The sequence below is a fragment of the Pseudopipra pipra genome, chromosome 22, assembly GCF_036250125.1.
Source record: "Pseudopipra pipra isolate bDixPip1 chromosome 22, bDixPip1.hap1, whole genome shotgun sequence".
Taxonomy (NCBI): Eukaryota; Metazoa; Chordata; class Aves; order Passeriformes; family Pipridae; genus Pseudopipra; species Pseudopipra pipra.
The window spans coordinates 6,036,323-6,058,740 of NC_087570.1; the positions used below are offsets into that span (position 1 = coordinate 6,036,323).

The 22,418-nt window shown below is 53.4% G+C and overlaps 1 long non-coding RNA gene across 1 annotated transcript in view; it reads left to right on the top strand.

Moving 5' to 3' along the window:
* LOC135425922 (uncharacterized) overlaps positions 1-22,418 on the top strand; it is a 337,473-nt gene that overhangs the window by 212,461 nt on the left and 102,594 nt on the right. The window lies entirely within an intron of this gene.

Below are 22,418 nucleotides of genomic sequence, written 5' to 3' on the forward strand. Positions count from 1 at the left end.
CTGTCACATGGAGCAGATGAAAGGAGCGATCCTCCGTGTGCCTGCTAAGGGAACAGAGGCCCTGCACTGCCTCCTCCCCTCCCGCTGCAGCCGCTGCCTCAGAGCTGTTCCAGTGGCAGCAACAAGGAGCTCGGCAGCTTTGGTGTCCATGCCTGGTGTGTTTTGGTGCTTGGGTGAGTGATGGAGATGTCTGCCCCAGCTGGGCAGGTTGCTGCTGCCCTTGCCCCAGGCACACTCCAGTTGGCACTGTTGGTGTCTGTGGAAGGGTGGTGAGATGCCAGGGAAGAGCAAAGCAGTTGCAGCCTCTGGCATCATCTTAGAGAGGTGGCAATTAACAGCCCAGAGCTGCAAGAAGCTTTGTTTCTGGCATGGCTTTCCAGCCATCCTACTGCTTTCCCATCCAGGCTGCTGGCAGCCAAGTGACAGGATTTCTGGGGGAATGCAAGGGGACGAGGTGAGACCTTGAAAACCAAGATCAGAGGTTTGAACTTCCAGCTGAGGCAGTGCCTTGCTTGAGGCGACTGAGATGTGATTCACCAGTTGCAGATCAGCTGGTCACCTGCTTGCCAAAGCTTGAGTTTTAGGAAAAGGTTCTTCCCCCAGAGGGTGGTTGGCACTGAACAGGCTCCCCAGGGCAGTGGTCATGGCCCCAGGGCTGCCAGAACTCAAGGAGCATTCAGACAATGCTCTCAGGGGCAGGATGGGATTGTTGGGGTGTCCTGTGCCAGGATTTGGACTCAGTGATCCTTGTGGATCCCTTCCAGCTCAGGATATTACATGATTCCATGATTCTATGATACTACCAAAAACAACAGTGGTGGATGTGCCCAGTGATCCCTGGGCACTGCTTCTCCTTCCAAGCTGGAGGCTGGTGACCCCTGGCAAACTGCAGTTGCTGCTTCAAGTCTCCTCCCACGCAGGGGATTTGGGGTTGCATGGCAGAAACACACACTCCTAACCCTGGCATTGTCCTCCCTGCTTGCTGCTCCTGCTTGAGAAATTGTGGTGCTGGGCTCTACACAGCACATGACCTACAGAGCATCCCCACCCCATCCAGCACTTTGGTATTGGGCCTGACCAAGGCTGGGAAATGCAGTTAAATACCATGAACTAACCATGGTGGTGGAGAAAAGCCTTCTCACTATGCACCCTGTTGGTGTATTTGCTAGATTGGATCTGTGCCTCTTCATGCCCCTTTGTCAGAAATCTGGGGAAAATCACAGTAAGGAGCTAACAACTTAGAGAACACACTCAGCCCTGCACGCTGTGACCTTTCTGACAAAACCCTCAGCAAAAGCCTCTGCTCAGCCCGTGCCACGTGTGCTGGTGACGGCAGGAGCTCAGCTCTCCACCTGGGTTGGTGCAATTTGCATCAGCCCAGGAAAATGTCACAGGTTACATGCTTTGGGGCAAGTTCTGCTCTGCCTTCTCCTGCAGTTCAGCGGGGAATTGGCCACACTTCCCACCTCTGACCTGCTCCCAACCCCTCTCAGAGCCCTGTGAAATCCGCAGCTGATAGCTCTTGGCTCAAAGATATTCCGTGTCAAGATGCAGGAGTGTGACTAGTGCCACTCTAAATCCCATCACATCAGCTCGGGAATGAAAGAAACAACTCCATCCAGAGCAGCTGTCTGCTCGAGGATTCGGGCTGACAGGGAAACCTCTGCTTAGAGATTCAGGGCAGGCAGAGGAAACTGGATGTCCTTGCCTGTGGGGCTGGGGAAAGGGGGAGCAGTGTCTGACTGCCTCCTGGAGAGCAGGAATGTTGTGCTCAGCCCCCCAGGAGAGGGTAGGGTGGTTCTGTGCAAAGCCTGAGAGATGAGAAGGGGGCTAGTACTCATCCTAAGAGAATGTTTCTGGGCAAATGCCTGGTTGGACTTAACTGGAGTGGGATGTCAGCCCAATTTTGTCTGTGTTGGAAATACCCACTAATGGCAGATGCTGCAGCTGTTCTTGGGGCAACTGGTTACCATCCCACTGTGGCCAGCCACTGGTTTCCAGTGTCTCAGGGAGCTTCCCTTAGTCCCACCACATTCTGTGGCTCACAAAGGCTGTGAATACCTCCAGCAGGCATCTTTGGGATGCAAGGCACCTGGGGTTCAGGTGAGGAGCAGCTGTTGCTGGAAATGATCTCCTTTTTCAATGCCAAATAGCCAGGGGTGCTTCATCCAGGGCTTCCACTGGCACTGCAGCAGCTTTCCAGGGATGGTCTGGGGGTCTCCAGGGCCCTTCCTTGGGACTCAGTTACCTCTGGGACAGCAGGATTCTGACTCCAGTCCGTCTGGAAGGCACTGGAATAAAGCACAGCATGTAAAAAGCCTGGGGAGGGGACCGCCCCTGCTTTTGTGAGGTTGATCCTGGCTCTGCATCCCCTCAGGGATGAGCTCTATGTCCTGAACACCACATCAGCTCTGGGGACAGGAGTGGAGAGGAGCCCTGTGCCCTCCTCACCGTGCTGGCTTTGCTAACGAGGCTGTGGTGCTGTTGGCTCTGAGGGCACAGACACGGGGACAGCACTGACCTGCTTTGCTGCCTTCCCTGCCAGCACCAGACCGGCCCCCTTAATGGGAGCTTTGAAATGACTCGTTCATTTAAACTAATGCAGTGAGAGCTCAGTTTGAGTGTGGGCTTTGTGTGGGAGCAAACTGCCTCTGCTCTCTGGAAAGGCAGCATTATGCTGTCTCTCGCACTCCAATATGCTAATACACCAACTCCCTGCAATTTCATTTTCAACAGGGACTAATTTAAAAGAAATGACCAGCCTGCCAGTGGACTTCAAAGATATCTTTTGATGAGTTTTAGCAGCTTCAGCAAAACTCTAATTTGAATTTCAGTGGCTGCCGTGTGATTTTCTCGGTGACAGTTAAGAGAGATGATAGCGCCAGCTCCATCTGTCATTGGAGCCTCTTCTCTTCCCTCTTTTCACTGATTTGTTACAGAAGGGGGGAAAGGAAAGAGGGGAAAAGTTGAAAGAGAGGGTGGCTAAATTCTGGTGCCCTCGTGCAGAGGTGCACGAAGGGGGAATGTGGAGCTGAGGCAATGAGGGTGGCTGGGCAGCATTCCTGCCACCACGGGCAGCATCCCAGCACAGGCAATGTCCCTGCCCACACAGGCAGCAGGCTCAGCAGCTCCAAGGGTTTGACAAGATGGTGCACTGGCTCAGGCAGTCGGGATTAAACTGATAATGGCACAGAAATGCTTTCACAGGGAAATTAGCGATTGTTTTCTGTCCCAGTTGGGTGCCCAGGCCAGCAGCCCTGTCAAGGTAAGAAGCAGGGGAAGATAGCAGGCAGGTTTTGGGTTCATCTGTCAGCAGCTGCCCCCCTGCCATCCTGCACCCTGAGTGCTGCAATCCCCTTTGTGTTCAATACATTTCACAGAATCACAGAATCACACTGAAGCACAGAATATGCTGAGTCGGAAGGGACCCACAAGGATCATCAGGTCCAAACCTTTAGCCCTGCACAGGCCCATCCCCAAGAGTCACACCCTGTGCCCCAGAGGATCATCCAAATGCTCCTTGAGCTCTGTCAGCCTTGCTGCTGTGCCCACTGCCCTGGGGAGCCTGGGCAGTGCCCAACCACCCTCTGGGGGAAGAATCTTTTTCTATTTCATTTGGGGTTGCAGCATCAGGCAGAAAGCTCCAGCAGCTGGAGTCATGGCCAGACTGGGACAACGTGTCACCCTATCCCTGTGCCGGTGAGACAGGGAACAGGGAATCACTGGGCAGTGGGGCCAAGGCAGGGTCTGTCTCCATCTCCCCCTCTGCCAGTCCTCCACCCCACCACTGCAAGCTCCGCTCCTCACAAAGGCGGCCGAGCCTCCCGGGTGGATGCAGCACAGCTCCTGCTCCTCCTCTCATGTCTGGAGCTGCCCCTGTTATGGTTGTCACCCGTGATTTCATGCTGCCTCTTACATCTTTAGCTTCCCTTGTCAAACACAGCTTCATCACTGGCTCCCCTGAGCCCTGGGGAGTCCTCTCACGCTGAGCTGGCAGCTTTGGGGGCAGAGGCGCCGCAGCCTTTTGTTCCTGGAGACCTGGATTTCCATCCTCGTGGACAGAGCCATGGCCGGGCACATCCAGGGCCAGACCCAGCATCCCAGCTTGCCCTCCTCTCCCAGGGAAGCCCTGGCCTGGGTGACAGGAGCCACTCGGGTCTGCTTGGGCTGCTCCGGGCAGTGTGGGAGCGGCTGTCAATCCCACTGTAAGCCCCAGGCAAGCTGCTCAGGACCTGTTCAGCTCTTGTAAAATCTGGGATTAGAGACTGGTTCATGTGCCCCTGTTCCTGATTACAGCTGCTCCAGAGACCCAGGCCAGGAGTCACGCTGGCAAAGCTTTGTTGCTCTCTGGTACCCTGCATTGCTCGCCGGTCCCCAGGAATGGTTTGATCCCAGTTTGGGTTTTTTAGTGGTGAGCATCCTGCCAGTGCACACTGATGGCAGCATGATGCCAGGTCTCTGCCCTGACAGAAGAGCCTGGATGTGCCCCATCCCATGTACTGCTCTTGCACTCTGGAGCTGTGCACTTCCAAACCTCTGGGAGCCCAGCGCTGCAGCAGGAGGTGCTCCTGTGGGACATGCTGTGCTGCCAGAGTGGGCAGGAGCACCCCGAGAGCTGGAGATGGTATCTCTCTGCAGGCCCTGGATGCAGAGGGCACTGGAGATTTGATGAGAATCATAGAATCGTGTAATATCCTGAGCTGGAAAGGACCCACAGGGATCATTGAGTCCAAATCCTGGCCCTGCACAAGATAATCCAGCAATCCCACCATGTGCCTGAGAGGGTTGTCCAAACACTCCTGGAGCTCTGGCAGCCCTGGGGCTGTGACCACTGCCCTGAGGAGCCTGTTCAGTGCTGACCACTTTGAGAACCATCCTTGGCTGGGCTCGGCTGCATGGATGCCATGCCAGCTTTGTGGGGGCTTTGCACCATGTGAGAAGATGACACAGCAAGGACCAAGACAGGAGCAGCAAGGGAACCTTGCGAAAAGACAAGTGAGAGTGTCCTGGACGGCAGCTGCAAGGCCAAGCAAGGGTTGTATTCTGTGCCTGCTGAGCCTGGGAGGTGTTTGGGCCGGGACTGCCGGTCCTGACAGTGGAGGCAGTGGCACTGCCCCCTGAGCATTCTGAGCATTCCCCTCTTTCAGCTTAGCAGAGCTACTCCTGCTGACAACAGCCCAAGGATACAGTGCTGGCCCATTGCAGCCCTGAGGTGGTACCCCGGGAGGATGTGCAGGTGGTGACCCCCTGCAGTGCATGCCTGCCGCTCCCATTGTCCCCTGCTGCACAGAGCCGGGGTCAGTGGCTGTCTGAGCCCGTGTGACAGCGCTGCCGAGGCTCCCCGGTGGAGATCCAGCTCCCAGCCAGCCTCTGCTCTGAGAGCCTCCGTGAAATCACTTTGACGTTAGGCACTTCCTAATAAAGCTGTCACAGACACCCCCATTATCTCCTGGCTCAGCCCCCTGCCCTCTGTTTAACCAGATAATCTGCTTTTTAAAAATACCTTTTCCTCTGGCTCAGTGGAAGCTCAGGTCTGTCCCAGTTCCTTGTCACCGAGGCGCACTGAGGAATTATCAGCACGCAGGGCTTTTTTATTTTCCTTTGTCATTGTGTGATACTGAAAAGTCTATTTTGTGGCTAATTATGCTGGCATCTGCATGCCTCCCTCAGCGTGCATCTGAGCCTGTCCCTGCTGCAGTGGAACAGCCTGTGCGGGGAGGCTCCTCTTTCCATTAGACATGGAGAGATCAGACCTGAAATTTGTCCCAGCCCTATGCACAATGCTGATGCTCCAGTCCTTACACATCCTTTTGTCCTCGACCCTGGGAAATTCCCATTTCTCTCCCACAGTCTGGGGGATGAGCGGGTTTTCTCTCCAGCAGCCAGGTCTGCCACCAGACGGTGACTGTGGGATGTGTCAGGGTTTGAGAACATTCCTGGGATCAATCTGCAAATGTCGTTGTGCCACTGTGGTCACTCCTTCCTTTACTCCAGCCTGGCCATGTCCCCCACTGTCCCTACCAGGAGCCAGAGCCTGGCTGGCCACATGACTGCGGGCAGAGCCAGGGTGTTCCCCCACCACTCCCCATGCCCATGGTCCCAAGGTGGGACCCAAGTGGGGCAGTGCCACTGCAGATGTCACTACAGATGTCACTACAGATGTCACTACAGATGTCACTTCCCCTTACGTTCACCCCAAGGACCATGGTGTGAATCTCTTCCCCTTCTCCTCTGTGCCCAGCCCAGGAACTTGCCCACAGTGTGATTGCAGGCTCAGGCATCGGGGGACAGCTGAGGACAAACAACACAAAGGTTGTTCCCACCTTGTGGAGGATCAGGACAAGCATTAGGCTCACTGATCTCCCACGAAGTGCCAAGACACTCCCAGCTGTAAGGTCTGACCTTCAGAAAGGCTCAGGGCAGGGCAGAGTCTCCCTGGGCTGTCCTCAAGGCTCGTGCTTCCTCTCTGTGTTGGACACCTGGCAGTGACCTTTCTTTACCTGGCCTGGCTCTGCCAGAATGGTACAAGGTGGGGAGGGTTCACCTGTGCTTTCAGTTTTGAATTTTAGCTGGGAGTAGGGGAGTGGCAGGAGGAGCCACCCTTAGCCCCACCATTCCAGGCTCTGCTGGTGGTGTTGGTCAGGCTTGGTGTGCATGACACCTGGTCATCATCTGGAGACCACATTCAAAAACCCCTTGGCCATGAACTGGCAGATCCCAAAGCCTGGCTGCAGTTGTTAATGCCTTGGTTAGTCACAGGGGACACTGGTGTAAAGCACTGTACTACGCTCTGAGGGTCATGTGAAAAGTGGCATATCAGCCTTCAAAAGAGGCTGATTTATATTCCAGGACTGAGCTACCATCTCCTGGGAGGATGATGTCTCTAATCCCTCTCACCTTGCTGAGACACAGCACCTGTAACACCCACAGCCCTCGCAGAGCTGGAGGCAGCTCCAGCTATAATTACCCAAGTTCACACCAACATGTCCAGGGTTAAATTGCTGCTTTGGAGAGCTACTGGAGCAGCACTGTGGATTTGTGTCAGATAAGAAGTGTGACATTGTTTTGCAGAATAAAAAAGAGCCTTATCAGGGATGTACCAGCCCAAGTGTTTGTTCAGCTCTTCGAGCAGCTCGCTCTGTGAGTGGCCAGGCTTGGTGGTACCTGGGGGGGGCTGGATGATGCTGCATCCCAGTTGGGAGAGGTGCTGCCCTGCAGCAGAGACAGGTCCCAGCACCTCTCTCTTGGGTGTAACAGAGAGGCTGAGCCAGGCAGTATGAGCCTGGCCTGGAAAAGGTGCTGTTAGCATGATGCTGGCAGTTCTCTGGTGGCTGAGACAGGACCACACCACACATGACCCATAGCTGGAAATGCCTCTGCGCTGCTGCATTCCCTCTGAAGGGATGGCCAGGGTGCCATGCCCCTGATGTGCAGGAGTAAACTGGTGAGGAACCACAGGGAGACACGTGGTGCTTCTTCTTATGGCAGTGTGAGACGATGAAAAGACAGAAATTAGAGACCAATGTAACAGCTAAGAGGAGGATCATCCGGAGCTGGAAACAAGACGATGTGTTTCCAACGCCCCTCAGTCGACACAGGGCCTGGGAACAGCAGCAATGAGCTCTCACCGGGGGATGGTATCGCCACTAAAAGGGAGGAAATGAGTTTTTCCACATGCATTAAGACAAGACACGTCAGCGTGAAGGCAGATGTTCCATGGACCCAGAAATGCACAGAGAACTGCTGCGTCCTGGTGTCTCATCACAGAGGATACGGCAGAGAGTGAAATCATGAAAATGATAATGGGTGGAGAGCGATTTCCACATGAGATGAGAGGAGAAAGGAGCTATTTAGTTTGAGAAGAGATGAATGAGAGAGAACACGGTGAGATGGAGAGAATAATGAATGGGACAGGGGAGACATATCCACCACCCTCCCACAACAAAACAAGAGGTGCCTGGGGAGCTGAAAGGGCCATTCTTGCAAATGGATATGGGAAAGAGCTTTCTACAGGGTTCGGGTGATCTGTCCCTGGGATCCAGAGCAGCAGGAAGCAGAGGAGAAAGTACAATGCATTTCTACTGGTTCTGCCTGCAATGCCTCCATATCCCTCCACCTTCCTGCCAGCATTGAGCAAGGCAGGACCTCTGATCTGCTCTGTCTGTGTCTCAAAATGGCAGAGATGCCCAGCAGCTCCTAGTGTGGTGCTTTCCTCTGGTTTCACACCAAGCAGGTTGTGGCTGTGGCTTCTCATAGGCTCAAAGGCCACGTGATGGCCACAGGGCTCTGACACATTGCAGACAAGTCAGCCAGGTATGAAATGCAGCAGCTCTAAGATAGTGCTGGGCATCAAATGTCTTCTGAACTGACTCTGTGACCAAGACAAGGTGGACGTATCCATGGGGATCAGAGTGCCCCCACCCCAGCTGCACATTCCCACCTCCCCACGTGGTGCATCAAGGCAGTGAGTGCAGGCTGGAGTGAACTCAAAGACAGTCCCCTGCTGAGTCCTGGCCACTCAGTGCTCTGGAAATTGGGAAATACTTCCTGAGATGCTGTTGGGGACTCCAGAGTAAAGGTGGTGGGTGATGAGGAGCTGGCTGTGGGGGAGCTGCGTTGCACAGAGGCTCAGAGGTGGGTGTGATGTGGAAATTGATATCCAGAGGACCTCTGTAGGATTTAGGAGCAGTCAGAAGGGAGTTACCCACACAGAGTGAATGGGGACTCAAAGCAGCATTAATACCACCTTTTGTGTATTCCTGCTGTTCCCTTTCCCTCGAGTCAGAAAGCAATGTGTCTCCAGGGGCTTCCCAGGGCATGAGGAGTTGCTCTGTCCAATCCCTGTGGAGACGGGAGCTGCCAGGTCCCTGTGCCCTCTCCCTGCTGCACTGCTCTGCTGGGCACACAGAGCATACTGGGCATACTGGCAGCCAGTATGAGGCTGGTGGAGGAGCCAGTCCACAGCCCTGTGCCCCTGAACCTGCCTGGTGACAGTGACAGCAGGACTGTAATGCTGTGGACAGTGATATGGTGCATGTTGCTCCCACAAAGCTCCATTAGGATCATTTTGGGGTGGTTTCCCTGGGTCTGCTCCCTTAACAGTCCAAAAGGCTCTGCTGCCACCGGGAGGTGCTTTCCACTGCATTTCCATCCCAATCCGTGTCCCCTGCTGAGGACTGCCTGTGTCCCAGCCTCACCACCCGTTTGGGCCAAATGGAGCAGCTGGGGAAGGAAAAGATCTCAGGGCTGCTCCTCCTCACTGCATTCCCACAGCACCCCCTAAGGTTTTCCGAGACACGCTCTGCTGAACAGCACTGCCCTGTCTCGCCTCTGTGAGAAGCATCTCCCCTGCCCCATGGCCTGGCTGGGGTGGGGACAGCAGGGTCACAGGGGCAGGTCCCCACCAGCAGCCCCCCAGCACCCAGGAGTGATGCTGGCAGAGAACTCGGGGCGAGCCCAGGGGAGGCCTGAGTGCTGCTGCCTGCAGAGCTGTGTCCTCCCAGGATGGTGCAGGTGGATCAGAGTTCAGTTTGCTGACAGGTCTGGAAACTGAGCCTCTAAATCAACACCTGGGACCTGTCCAGAATGACACTGTTTTGTTTTTTTTCCCTTTTTTTTTTCTCTTTCTCTCCCTCAGCATTTTCCACAAAACAAAAAGTCAGAAGAAAGTCTTTGGAAGGGTTAAAAAACCCATGTAGATATAGTGCTTAGGGACATGGGTTAGTGGTGGACCTGGCAGTGCTGGGTTAATGGTTGGGCTCAATGATCTCAGGGGACTTTTCAAACCACAGTGACTCTATGATTCTAAGTTGGTTTTGGGGTGAAGTGAATGATTTTTGTACTTCAGCATCACTTAAGGCTCAGGGGCCTCATGAAAAAGGATAAACAGTCAGGGAGCTGGTTGAGTTTTAAAGCCAGTGAACTTTGCAGATGCCTTGTCAAGGAATGAGAGGACACAGCCAGGAAGTTGCACACAGCCAGGAAGCTTCACAAGGGGATCCATTGCATCCTCAGGGATCCATTGCATTTGCCAGCCACAGCCTGCAGCACATCATCTCCTTACCTGAGGGGATCTGTGCTGGAGCTCCTCACTGGTGAGGTGACCCCCAAGTGCTCTTCTGGATCCACTAACAGGCTGAGGCTTAGCCAGTGTGCAGGACTCTTGCCAGCCCCTCATCTGTATCCAGAGGGAAGGCAGGGTGCAGCACATTCCAGGGTCCAGTGCTTTGGTCCCTGTACTTTCCATCTGGGAGTGCCTCCACTTTCCAGCACTGACAGGGTAATTGCAATATTGTCATGACATGCAGCAGATCAAAGGCTGTGTGCAGGGGAGGTGGCAATGGTGGTAAGAATGACATGCAGTTTGCATTTAGAAAGCACTTAAGAAGCAATTATCCAGTGCTGGGAGCCCTGGCCAGAGAGTGTGGCTCATGTATTTTAATGTGGATTTCAAAGAGATGAAGGCTGGTGCCCAGCGGGAGGCCTGGCAGTGCAGAGCAGCTGTGTGCAGTTTGCTGCAGGCCAGGCTCCACTGCAGTGGCCTCACGGGAAGCTGTGGGCACAGGTACAGGCAGCTGCCCTGAGCCCTGCCCTGAGCCCTGCCCACGGTGCTCTGCTGCATCCAGGCATCCCTCCCCTTCTTCTTCTCCCTGCAGTGCCATCCACAGGACAAGGGAGGAGGAGGAGGAGAAGGGAATCTTGCATTGACCCCCCTCTCTGGGACAGCTCCTTGTTCATGGACAGGGAGGTAGGGTTGTCTGTGCAGGACCAGGAGACTTTGATGATCCTTATGAATCCCTTCCACCTCAGGATATTCTATTCTATTCTATTCTATTCTATTCTATTCTATTCTATTCTATTCTATTCTATTCTATTCTATTCTATTCTATTCTATTCTATTCTATTCTATTCTATTCTATTCTATTCTATTCTATTCTATTCTATTCTATTCTATTCTATTCTATTCTATTCTATCCTATCCTATCCTATCCTATCCTATCCTATCCTATCCTATCCTATCCTATCCTATTCTATTCTATGCTATTCTATTCTATGCTATTCTATTCTATGCTATTCTATTCTATTCTTCTAATTCTATCCTGTTTCAATTCTGATTCCATCCTATTGTATTCTATTCTAATTCTGATTCTCTGCTATTTTGGATGGGTTGCTGGGCTCTGCTCTGGTTGCAACAGCCAGCTGCATCAATACCAGCTTTCCTGCTCTGGCATGGGTGCTCAGGACCTTCCTTGTGCCAGCCACTGATGATGTTGCTGAATGGGAAGGGTCTGTCTCAGCCTCCCCTGCTTGCAAGTCCCAAAGCAGCTGCAGCTTTGATAAGCTGGGCTTACAAAAAAAAGAGGAAGAGTGACTTTTTGCACAAGGGGGAATGGTTTTGAACTCAATGAGGAGAGATTTAGATCAGATGTTAGAAGAAATTTTTCCCTGGCACAGGTTGCCCAGAGAACCTGTGGCTGCCCCATCCCTGGAAGTGTCCAAGGCCAGGACAGTGGAAGGTGTCCCTGCCCATGGCAGGGGAGGTGGTGGAATCTAATCTAAACCTTTCCTCTCTCAGTTTAAACCCAGGTTAACTTTTTCATCGCTGATTGGAGCAGCAAAGAGCACCCCCTACGCTGAGCTGGGGACCTGCCACCTTCCAGGACAAAGGCCTCCCAGCTCTTGGGCTGCCCCAAGGACAGGCAGCCAGCAGTGCCCCGGGGCAAACCCCTCAGTGGGTGGGTGCTGAGCTGGACCTTCAGCATCCGTGTGTGAGGAGGCAAAGGACAGGGAGAGGGCAGGCAGGTGCAGGTGGCATCGCACCACGGATAGGTCTGGGAGTAACCCCGGTGCCCGGGCACCCCCGTGCAGGCACCTCACCCCCTCGGCAGGACCGAATGGAACTTGTATTTCACTGAGTGCAGGAGCGTCCAGACGCGGCTGTCGGCATCAGCCCCAGCCCGTGCTGAGCTTGATGTGCTGCTGACAGCGCTGGGCGGCTGTTCCGCAGCCCTGGGGCCGGCGAGGGCAGGCTCGCAGCCCCGGCACGGCGCTGGCACCGACTCCGGGAGCTCTGCCCCCGCATCCACACCAGCGCTGTCCGTCAGCCCTTCCCGGGGGGTTCGCTGCTCTTGACAGGGCTGTCCGGGGAAGGGCTGACAGTCCGTTTCAGGGGAAGGGGCCATGGGGGGCCACGGCATCTCGCTGCAGCGCTTCAAACACTTGTCCAACCCCCCCCCAGCTTGCTGAGCCCATGGGGATGCTGTGAGCTGAGCTCAGCACCCACAGTACAGCTTGGCAGAGCCCTCAGCGAGGCCAGTCTGCAGCCCACCCGGTGTGCTGCTTTCCCCTCCCAGCATTACCTCTGCTCACCAGGGACCTCAGGTGTCTGGCCACGCTTAGCTCTGAGCTGTGAGGGTGCTGCTCTGATTTCCCAGGGGCTTGGAAAATCTGGGGGGGGGTGTCTCCAAAGAGCCCCAGCAGCCCCTGTCCTTTCTCCTCTCCACCTGTTGGAGCAGGGAATGCCTTTGTGGGAAAGTCAACAGCTCTGTGCCCAAGTGGGACAGACTGAAGATAATCCCAGAGCTACAGGGACGTTAATTCTGACAAATCACAGTTCTGACTCCAGCCTAAAGCTGATTGCTCTCTGTTGCTGTTCCCATGCACAGTAACCCTGCCCCGGGGTGATAACAGAGCAGCTGCTGGCATCAGCTCTGCTGCAGAGAAGGACAAGTGGTCAGTGGATCCATCAGGGCCATGCAGAGAGTCCCTGGCACAGTCCTTAACTTCACCCATTGATTTCTGAGCCTTTTCCTTGGCAATGTGTATGTCTTATCCAAGTGGTTTAGACAGGAGAAGTGTTCCTGCTTAGGTTTAGATCTAGCTTTATATCCTCCAGCATATCCACTGAGGAGATTGTCCCCTGTGTGGGAGACCCTGGTGCCAGGCTGGAGCCCAGCCTTTAAGACATCTGCCACTCCTTGATGTAGGTTGTCCTCCTCTCCTTTCTTCTGCTGCATGTGAAGTACTCACAGTGTCTTTGGGAGTGCATAAGAAGATTTTCCAACCCTATGGGGCAGGACGAGGGCATTCCATGTAATGTGTATGTGGAAGAACTTGAGAGGTGGTGCTCTGGCTAGGACATCTGCTGCCTGGGCTTTAAGGCAAAGCAAGACTTGGGGTGTAAACCTGTAAGCAAAGGAGAGAACAGGATCCAGGTCTCCATCTGCTGTGCAAAAGCAGTCCTGTCCTCTCTTTCCCTTTCCCTCCTGTTCTGAGCACTTTATTCAGTCATTTTATTTAATAACTTCTGAGGCAACAGCGTTTTCTTCTAGGTAGAAAAATATGGTTCTGGAAGTCATCAACTTTGTTCATATTATGGATGGTCTGATGTACAAGACTGAGCTTCCCAGACAAGCAGGGAGACACAATTTTTACTTGGCTGGTTAGAGCCTGGTACACTTCAGTCTGACGTGCCTCAGCTCTGTAGGCAACATCTTTAATGGGATTTTGGCACCACAAAAACAGCCTGGTTGGAGCAACTCACCTTCCTAATCCAAGGCACCTGGTATAAGGCCAAGACAAGCTGGAGTCTTCTGGAGCTTGGGAAAAGCTGAGAAGCCAAAATTTCTACTCTCTCTTAAGGTTGGGGCACACCTCAAGTAAGATCCCAACTCCAGAGTGATCTTCTGAGTTTATTCTCCTCACCTGACCTCTCAGGGACCTCCTAGGGACAAAATCTGTCTCTCCAAGCCCTGCAGAAGGGTGATCTGCTGCACAAGGCTCTGTATTCAGGGCTCACAAGCGCTGCCCAAGGGGTACCCAGCCATGCACCTGGGAGGAACATCTGCCAAAGGCTGGAGCTCAGTCTGGAGAGGTAAAAGTTGAATCCTCTTGGAAAGAGGGACATGTGGCATTTCTGCCCCACACCACGTGTGAATTTGCTGGTCACTCGTGCTGCTGTAGACCAGGAGTGTTTCTCCTCTCGATGTGCTCCTCCAGCTGCTGGGTGCAGCCTGTTCCATGGGAGGATGCTGGAGTTCCTTCAGAGCTGGACTTCTCTGGCATGGGGAGAGAGCTTCAGGCAGCTTTCTCACGGCCACTGAAGTGGTAAGTTGCAGTAAAAAGGCAGGTGTCAAGGCCTTTTTTTTTGACACTAGCTGGCTCTGAAGCATTTGATTTCTCTGGTAGCTTTCAGTTGACTGAGGCTGAGGAAGCTAATTACGACAGTTGTGGCACAGAAACCCGAGGCACACGGGAACACCATGGGAAAAAACGGAACACAAGGAAGACATGGTTTAATCAGAGAGGACTGAAAGAAAGAGAAATCTCAGAAGAGCTGGTGACTGATGTGTGGCTGGAGAACAGGCAACTTAGAGGGAGGCAGAGGCAGCGAGCAAGGTCTGGTGCCGGGCAGAGCAATTAGAATTTGTCAGGCAGCAGAAGTCGCCCTGTCCAGAGTGACACCTTTGAAGGGTGAGCAGCACAGAGCTTTCATAGACACGGCTGAAAACGCCTGACACCAGCAGAGTGACCTGTGGCAGAGATGAGAGCAGATCTGAGAGCAGGGATGAAGCCAGCACAGCACCTGGATGCTGCACGGGCTGTGATAAGCACCAAAGCAAAGGGCCCATGGCTGGGGGAGGCAGAGAATGCAGGAGCCTGCAAACACAAGCAGATGCACGGGCAGGATAAAGAAGAAAGTGACCATTCTATTAGCTCAGATGAGTTCTTCAAAACAGGAAAGGAAAGGGCTGCTGCAGAAGGCAAATGGACTCTAAATCTCCAGGTCAAGGCGACTTGCTTTACTTTGAATACAAATATTTGAGAGCAAACCAGAAAATATCTCTACAGAAGGAGCCACCTCTGAAAGTGGTGAAGAGGCTTGTCTCTGCTACGTGTGAACATTACCTGAGTGTGCCACTGACCAGATAAGAACCTATTTCTGCTAACATCAGCGCCTGAGTGCTGTAAGTGGAGGACCAAAAGAGTGAAACATGTTAGGGAATGTCCTCCTGCACAGACAGATGAGAGGAGCAAGGGGCACAGAGTCTACTGCAAAGCTCTCAGGGGGTAGATTGGGATGAGAGACCCCCAGGGCATGACACGGTTAGAAGTGTGACTGACAGCAGAGCTGCCTTCAAAGGGAGCCCACTGCCTAAATTAGGGCACCTCAAGACCCCAGGCACTCTGCTCTGAAGGGGAATTACTATCCTATTGAGAAGTCTTTCCAAAGAGAGCTTGGAAAGAAGGTATGCACCTAGGTGTGGTGCCTTAGTGGGCTGAACTGCCCAAACAGGAGACAGGGTCGTGCCCTGCAGCCAGAGCAAAGCCTTGGGTGGGCTCTTGCCAGTGCCTAGTGCCCCACAGGACCTCCCACAGCAGAGCAGGGCCTGTGCAGGGGTTGCTGACAGTGGGTGAGGAGCTTTGCTGCAGCGTCCTTGGGATGGGGTTTTGGAGAGGAGAACAGCCATAGGGAATGTGGAGTGATGAAATCAGCTCTGCTTGGGGCTCTGTTTACTTTGCCTCCTGGAGAGACTGTTTCCAGAGACAGAATGGGAAAATCTGTATATATTTAAAAATTAGAGACAGTTTGCTGTCAGTCAGAGCAAGAGGAAGATGACTGTGGAGTGTCTATGCCTATTCCTGGGCACTTGTCTCAGGCCCTGCAATATCTGGGGTTTGATGACACACCCATCTGAAGACACTCGAGTTCGACTTAGCCCAAATTTCCCAAACCAGAGGAGAAATAAACTTCCCCCATGCTGCAAGTTAGGAAAATCCCACGATGTCTGAAAATGTGGCACAGGGAAAAGTGATGCCGGAATCTGGCACTGTGATCCCTTGCTCCAGACCTGGCTGCTGATCTCACTGTCTTCAGCTGAGCAGGCAGCAGCACAACACAGTTTGGTGAAGCCCTTGAAGATTCTCCAGGGAAAAAGCTGGTGTCTAAACCTGGAGTTGTGTTATGACCCAGACCTTAGTCCTCTCCATGTGAAATACACACCGTGTCCTCCCTGACCCTTTGCCACTTCCCCTGAAACATAGATTATATTTCAGACAATTTCCAAGTTAATCTGTTCATTATTTCCTGAGACAGTATTAATTGAATACACACTCTTTACAAAATTTCAATTTGTTTGTTCATCTTCTGCTGACCCTTGAACTGACAAAGGGCTTGTCAGTGACCCCTCACATCCCACAGGGAGTTCAATCTCAGTGAAATAAGGTGGAGGGGTGGATGTTTGGAGAAATTAGGCTCCAATTCTGCAAGGTTACCCAAGGTAACTACGTTATTTATAGCTTTCTGTAATAGCCAGGCCTGGGTGTGTGGCTTCAGTTCTCCCTAAATATTCCAGCATCCAACATGCCACAGAAAGCAGTGCTCCTGGGCAGGAGGCAGGCTCCACACTGCACACACAGAGACCTATGCTGGGTAATAAATAGGCCCAGCTGGTGGCACTGTCCCTGCTACAGATGAACTTTGTCATCAGACAGAGCAAATATTAAACTTGAAGCTGCAGCTGGGGATCCCAGGATCTGCCTGGGAAAACCCTCTCTGGGTTCTGAAGTGGCTGTGGGTGTTCCCATTTGTTTTACTATTGTTCTCCCATCACTCGCCCCATTTTAAATGCAAATTTTGTTTGGTTATTTTTACAGCATCAAAATTAATTTTGGACAGAGTCTCACTGTCAGCTTTCAAAAGGATTATGCCTGGGTCTGCCCAGCTCTGTAATTAAGTCTCTTTGAGATTTCCACTTCCAGCAGAAAAAATGTGCTGATAGTTTCAGCAGCATCAGAGCACTCTGCTGGCTGTGCAAGGGATGCCTCAGATGGGGCTGGAGGTGTTTTTGGCCCACCTTGTTTCTTCTATGCCCTTTGCCCCAGCAGTTTAGGGCCAAGCTGAGATCTTTAGCTTGGAGTCAGAGGCTGGGGATGCCAGAGGGTGTTAACTCTTGCTGTACTTCCAAGGCAAGCTGCAGGACTCTGGAAGTGTTGTCCTGCTTTCCTTTCCATCTCATGACAGTGTCCAGAGACAGGCTTAACTATTTTGGTCCAGAAACCACAAGAAGGAATAACCATGGATATGCCCTGTTTGATCCTGTGGAGGATCTGTGTCCCACAGCACAACTGACAGCGGGTTTGGGTGCCTTGGGCAGCACTTGTTGCTGCTGGAGAAGCCTGATGGTGCAGGCAGGGTGAAGTCGAGCTGGTACCCACCAGGGAGCAAAGCAACCCCTGAGCAACCTGGTCTAGTGGAAGGTGTCCTTGCCCGTGGCAGGGGGTTGGAAGAAGATAAGCTTTAAGGTCCCTCCCAACCCAAACCATTCTGGGATTCTATGAAAGCAGTGACCGGCTCTGCGAACAGAGGAGGCAGTGGTGGGTGGCAGGGGATGGGGATGGAGGTGCCACAGCCATCTGGCAGACACAAAGCTGTTCATCTGTCCATGAGGGATAAAGCCCCAGAGACAGGAAAGAACAAACCAGGCACAAGAAAGGAAAGAGCGAGGACAGAGGGGAGTGAAGAAAAAAAAAGTGTGGAATAAATTGGGAGGAAAGAAACACAAGCTGGGTCCAAGACACACACGAGGATTACCCCAGAGCAGGGTGATGCCCATGTGTGAGGGGTAGTGAGCTAGGTTGCAGGCTCAGCTGTCCTGCAGGGACCCTGTGTTTTCCCAAAGTCTGAGCATTTCAAACCAACTGCTTAGCCCACAAAGACTTTCCCTTTGGCAATATCGGAGCTACCGGGCTCTGGAGACTGGGGTTAAACACATGCCGTGCTGTCTGGGCTTGTGACAGCCCCTGCTTTATTAGCTCCAGCTAATTTCTGTTTGTTTGTACCAGCCTTTCCCTAGAGAGCTCTGGGGCTGTCCCTGTGTCCCTTTCTTTTCCAAATGTGTGTATATTTGATGGGGGTCACCTGCCTTCCTCCACAGCTGCTGTCTCTCACAAATGCCATGGGCAGCATTATGTTATTTTTGGGTGCTTTCAAGCTCCAGATCCTGGAGGCCTATGGTTATAGCAGCAGACTCTTTGGCCTCTGTGAGCATGCAGAACAGAGCCAAGGTTAGAAACTGGAAGGCAAAGGAGAGATATAAGAGCACTGAGGTATGTTTGTAGCTCTGAGGTATGTTTGTAGCTCTCGTGCCATTCTGGCATCTGATTTATGGGTTTTGTTTTGTCACATGCCTTTGAACTGGTTGGACTTGACTGTGTTGCACCTCTGCTTCTTCAGCCAGCAAAGCATTACTGCTTGCCCCTGCGTGGTCCCAGCCATGCCGTGGGCTCGTGCTGTGGCACTGAATGCTGTGATGGTTTCCTCCAACATTCCCCATAGCAATGTCCCCATTTGGGTCCCTGAGGTCATTACAGCACTGGGTGCAGAGGTGGGTCAAAGGTACTCCCTTCAGGCAGGGCACAGGAGCATTTTTTCCCATGCTTGGAGATGCCTGGCCATGACCAGGACTTACTGCCATATACATTTCACCAGCGTAGCCCATCCCTCACCATCCCTCAGGTGATGCTTCCAGCTTGGGCCTGGGGCTGTTGTGGTGATTTCACTTGGGCTAAACTTCTGACTGCTCATCCCCATCTCCTCTCAGGACCAGACTACCCTGCCAAGCCATGATCTTACACCTCCTTTTGGGTAGCAGGGACACAGTGGGACTGGGAGATGCTGGTACGAAAGTCATGGTCCCTGGGAGATTCTTGCTTTGCATCTCTGTACAGCCCTGGTCCTTGACAGCTCCACAGCCACTGTGTGCCCACCTTAGGTGGAAAAGACTTAGTTTCACTTCAGCAATACAGAAAATAGGCAAGAAGGCAAGAGCAACCCCAGCGCTCTTGGATAAAAGGACATTAATGTCGTTAATATCCAGCAATCAGAATTTCTTAGAGAGAGAACAGTGCTGCATTGCCTTCCCTCCTGCTCATCCTCTGCTTGTTTAATGAAAATCAGAGACAGCCTTTAAAGAGCTGCTTAGCATTTCAATACGTTTAATATCCTCACTGATAAGGAAACGATGGATATTACCAAAAGGCCGTTCTTAAACTCTCCCCTTCTGCTCCTGGCTTGTGTTTGTCTCAATTCCAATTCCAAACTGTCTCCTTCAATGAGGAAAAATTATGATAAGATTATTATTTTTTTTTAATATAAAGGATATCAATACACAGCATTTCTGATAATGACAAGGAGAACAGGCATGCCAGGCCTCCCCAGCCTTGACCTGAATTGATCGGGTGCTGATTGCTCAGCTGGCCAGTGGCTCCCACAGCCATTTGTAGCGGGTTTTTCTATGGCTGGGTTTTGACAGGGGGAGAGGCTACAGGGGTGGCTTCTGTTAGAAGCTGCCAGGAGCTTCCCCTGTCCCGTGGAGCCAATGCCAGCCGGCTCCAGGATGGAATTCCTGCCTCTGGCCAAGGCCAAGCCAAACGGGAGCAATAGTAACGCCTCTGGGATAACATATTTAAGAACAGAAGGTTGTTGCACAGAAAGAATTCCAGCCAGGGAAGAGCGGAGTGAGAATATTTGAACAACAATGCAGACACCAAGGTCAGTGCAGAAGGAGGGGCAGGAGGAGCTCCAGGTGCTGGAGCTGAGGCCCTGCAGCCCATGGGGCAGAGCAGGGTGGGGCAGCTGTGCCCCTGTGCCCATGGGGGAGCATCGGGGTGCAGAGACCCCCCTGCAGCCCGTGGGGGAGCATCGGGGTGCAGAGACCCCCCTGCAGCCCATGGGGGAGTATCGGGGTGCAGAGACCCCCCTGCAGCCCCTGGGGGACCATCAGGGTGCAGAGACCCCCCTGCAGCCCCTGGAGGCTCCCACGCTGGAGCAGGTGGATGCAGGAAGGGGGCTGTGACCCCGTGGCAGGCCCAGGATGGAGCAGGGTCCTGGCAGGGACCTGCAGCCCATGGAGAGGGAAGCCCAGGTTTTTCCCAGGTAGGACTCATGGCCCCTGTGGGGGACCCACCTGGTACAGCTCATCCGTGAGGGACTGACCCCATGGAGGAGTGACCCACGGGACAGCAGGTTGGGAAGAGCTGCTGCCCGAGGGATGGACTCATACCAGAGCTCCATCCAGGACTGTTTCCCGAGGGAGGGACCCCACGGGAGCAGGGGAAGGGCTCCAACTCCTCTCCCTGAGCAGCAGCAGAAACAACAACCGACCGTGACCCCCATTCCTGTCCTCCTGCACTGCTGGGGGGAAGGAGGGAGAACACAGAAGGAGGGGTGGGGGGAAGGTGTTTTTAAGACTGCTTTATGTCTCACTCTTTGGCTCTTATCTTCTCAGTAATAAATTTAAGTACTATCCCCACTTTGAGTCTGTTTTGCCCATGAAGGTGATCAGTCACTGACCTCTCCCAGCTCTTATCTCTACTCATGAACCATGAATCTTGGTTTTTTTTTCTCTCTCCTCTGTCCAGTTGCAGAGGGAGAGTGAGAGGCTTTAGTGGGTACCTGGCATCTGGCCAGGGTCAACCCACTACACCATCCCTCATCAGGACTAACACCCTCTCCCTGGCATTAATGGAAGCAACCTGCCTATGGTAACGAGGAAGGGGACAGCACCCTCCACCTGACCATACTGAAGGACTAGGGGAGATCTTCAGCTGTGTCATCTCATGAAAGACCCTGGCTTGATGGCTGTTCCCGTGGGTAGGAGGCCAGGCAGTGATGGGAACACTGGTGAGCCCCAGTAAGTGCTGGGCAAGCAGGGAAGGCATCACTCCACCTGCTCCTCAGGGCAGGCACCTTGCCAAAAAAAGGGTCCTGACACTTTAGGAAAAGAACAACCCTAGAGCACCAGAGAGCGCAAAGAACCTGACAGGCTGCCCAGGGGGCAGGGAGGAGGTGAGACACGGTCCCTGTGATCCTCAGCCTTGCAGCCAAGCAGTTTGTCCCAGCCCTGGCACAGCACAAGGAATTACGGTGATGTAGCACCCTGATTGCTCCAGGTGAATTGTGATATGGATGTAGATAACTTGTCAGCGTGTTTATGTAGCAGATGCCAGTTTAAAGGGATGTCCACACACATCTTTACGTGCTGCTCACTGGAGCTCCCTGGGAATTACTGCTGACAGCTCAGGCTGGGGCACCACAGTGCAAGTTTTGCTGGGGGATGTCACAGAGACATGGAAGTGCAGGGATGTCCCACCTGCATGGGTCCAGCACCCTCCTCCTATCCTGGGATCTCTGGAGCTTTGCCATAGGGTGCAGGGCTCAGGGTTGGAGGAGGAAGGCAGTAGGAACCTGATTTGTTAGACCCCAGTTTTAAAGGTCCTTGGATTCAGGCATGTTGCCTGGCCAAGACGTGGATGGAGCATTTTTCATGGTCATTTGGGTGGGGAAAGTCCCCCAGGAGTTCTGTCCCCTTACCCACAGGAGGATCACGGACCTCTGTGCAGTGTCTGCTCAGGGTCATACTCATCCTCCTCATCCTCCCTGAGTGGGACAGGGATGCACACTGGGCTTGGGAGAGGGCACCCATGTCCCATCATCTCTCCTCTTCCTGGGAAAGGAATGTACAGCAGGGGACAGATGGATGAAGAGGTGTCAGGGGTTACAGAGCCCTGCAGCATGGCTCTGCTCCCTGCCCTGAGCATCACCTTCTCCACAGGGGAGTGGGGAGTCCTGGCTCTGCTGGTGTCCTGACACAGAATGGTGTGGGTGGGGAGAAGGTGCCACTCCCTTGATGACTGCCAGCTGTGCTGCCTCCACCAGTCTTGACCCCAAGGCATGTGGCTCTGCAAATGCTACAGGAGAGCAGAAGTGCCTGGGTGTGCTGGGGAAGCACCGGGACACCAGAGGCAGGGCTGCCCTCCACAGCCCAGGCAGAGATTTGCTTTGACAGGGCTGCAATGGGCAATCCCTGGGTGCAAAGGGCAACAACCACTCAGAGTTAGCAAGATGGCTGTGGCCTCCCTGCTAAATGCAGGGTGACCTGGGTGGGGCTCAAAGGGGGTACAGCCAGGCTTGGCTCCCTTCCTTTGCTGATCCTTCCTGTCTGAGCTGTGCTCTCCTCTCTCCGCAGCATCTATAAATATCCTTCCCATCTCCGTGACAGCCCGGTGTGGGACCACAGCTGAGGGACGGGGCAAGAGACTCACCAAGGAGCAGAGGCAGGAGCATCCAGCGAGGTGGGAGAGGCACACAGCAGGCCCTGACCAGCTCAGGCCAGGGAGAACTGACTGGAAGCCTGGGGAAGGATGCAGGTGGGCACAGAGGCCAGGGATCCTGGCATGATGCTCTTTCCCAGTCTGTTTGGGGTTCCTGGGATGCCTTGTGGTCACACATGGATCCTACTACGGAAGGGGTCTGCATCCCCAGCCAGGAGCACCCCAGGTTCTTTCTCAAGTGTTTGAACCTGTACCAGCTCCAGTGCCCCTGACAGTGCCCAGCCTCCATGCACAGACAGTGATTA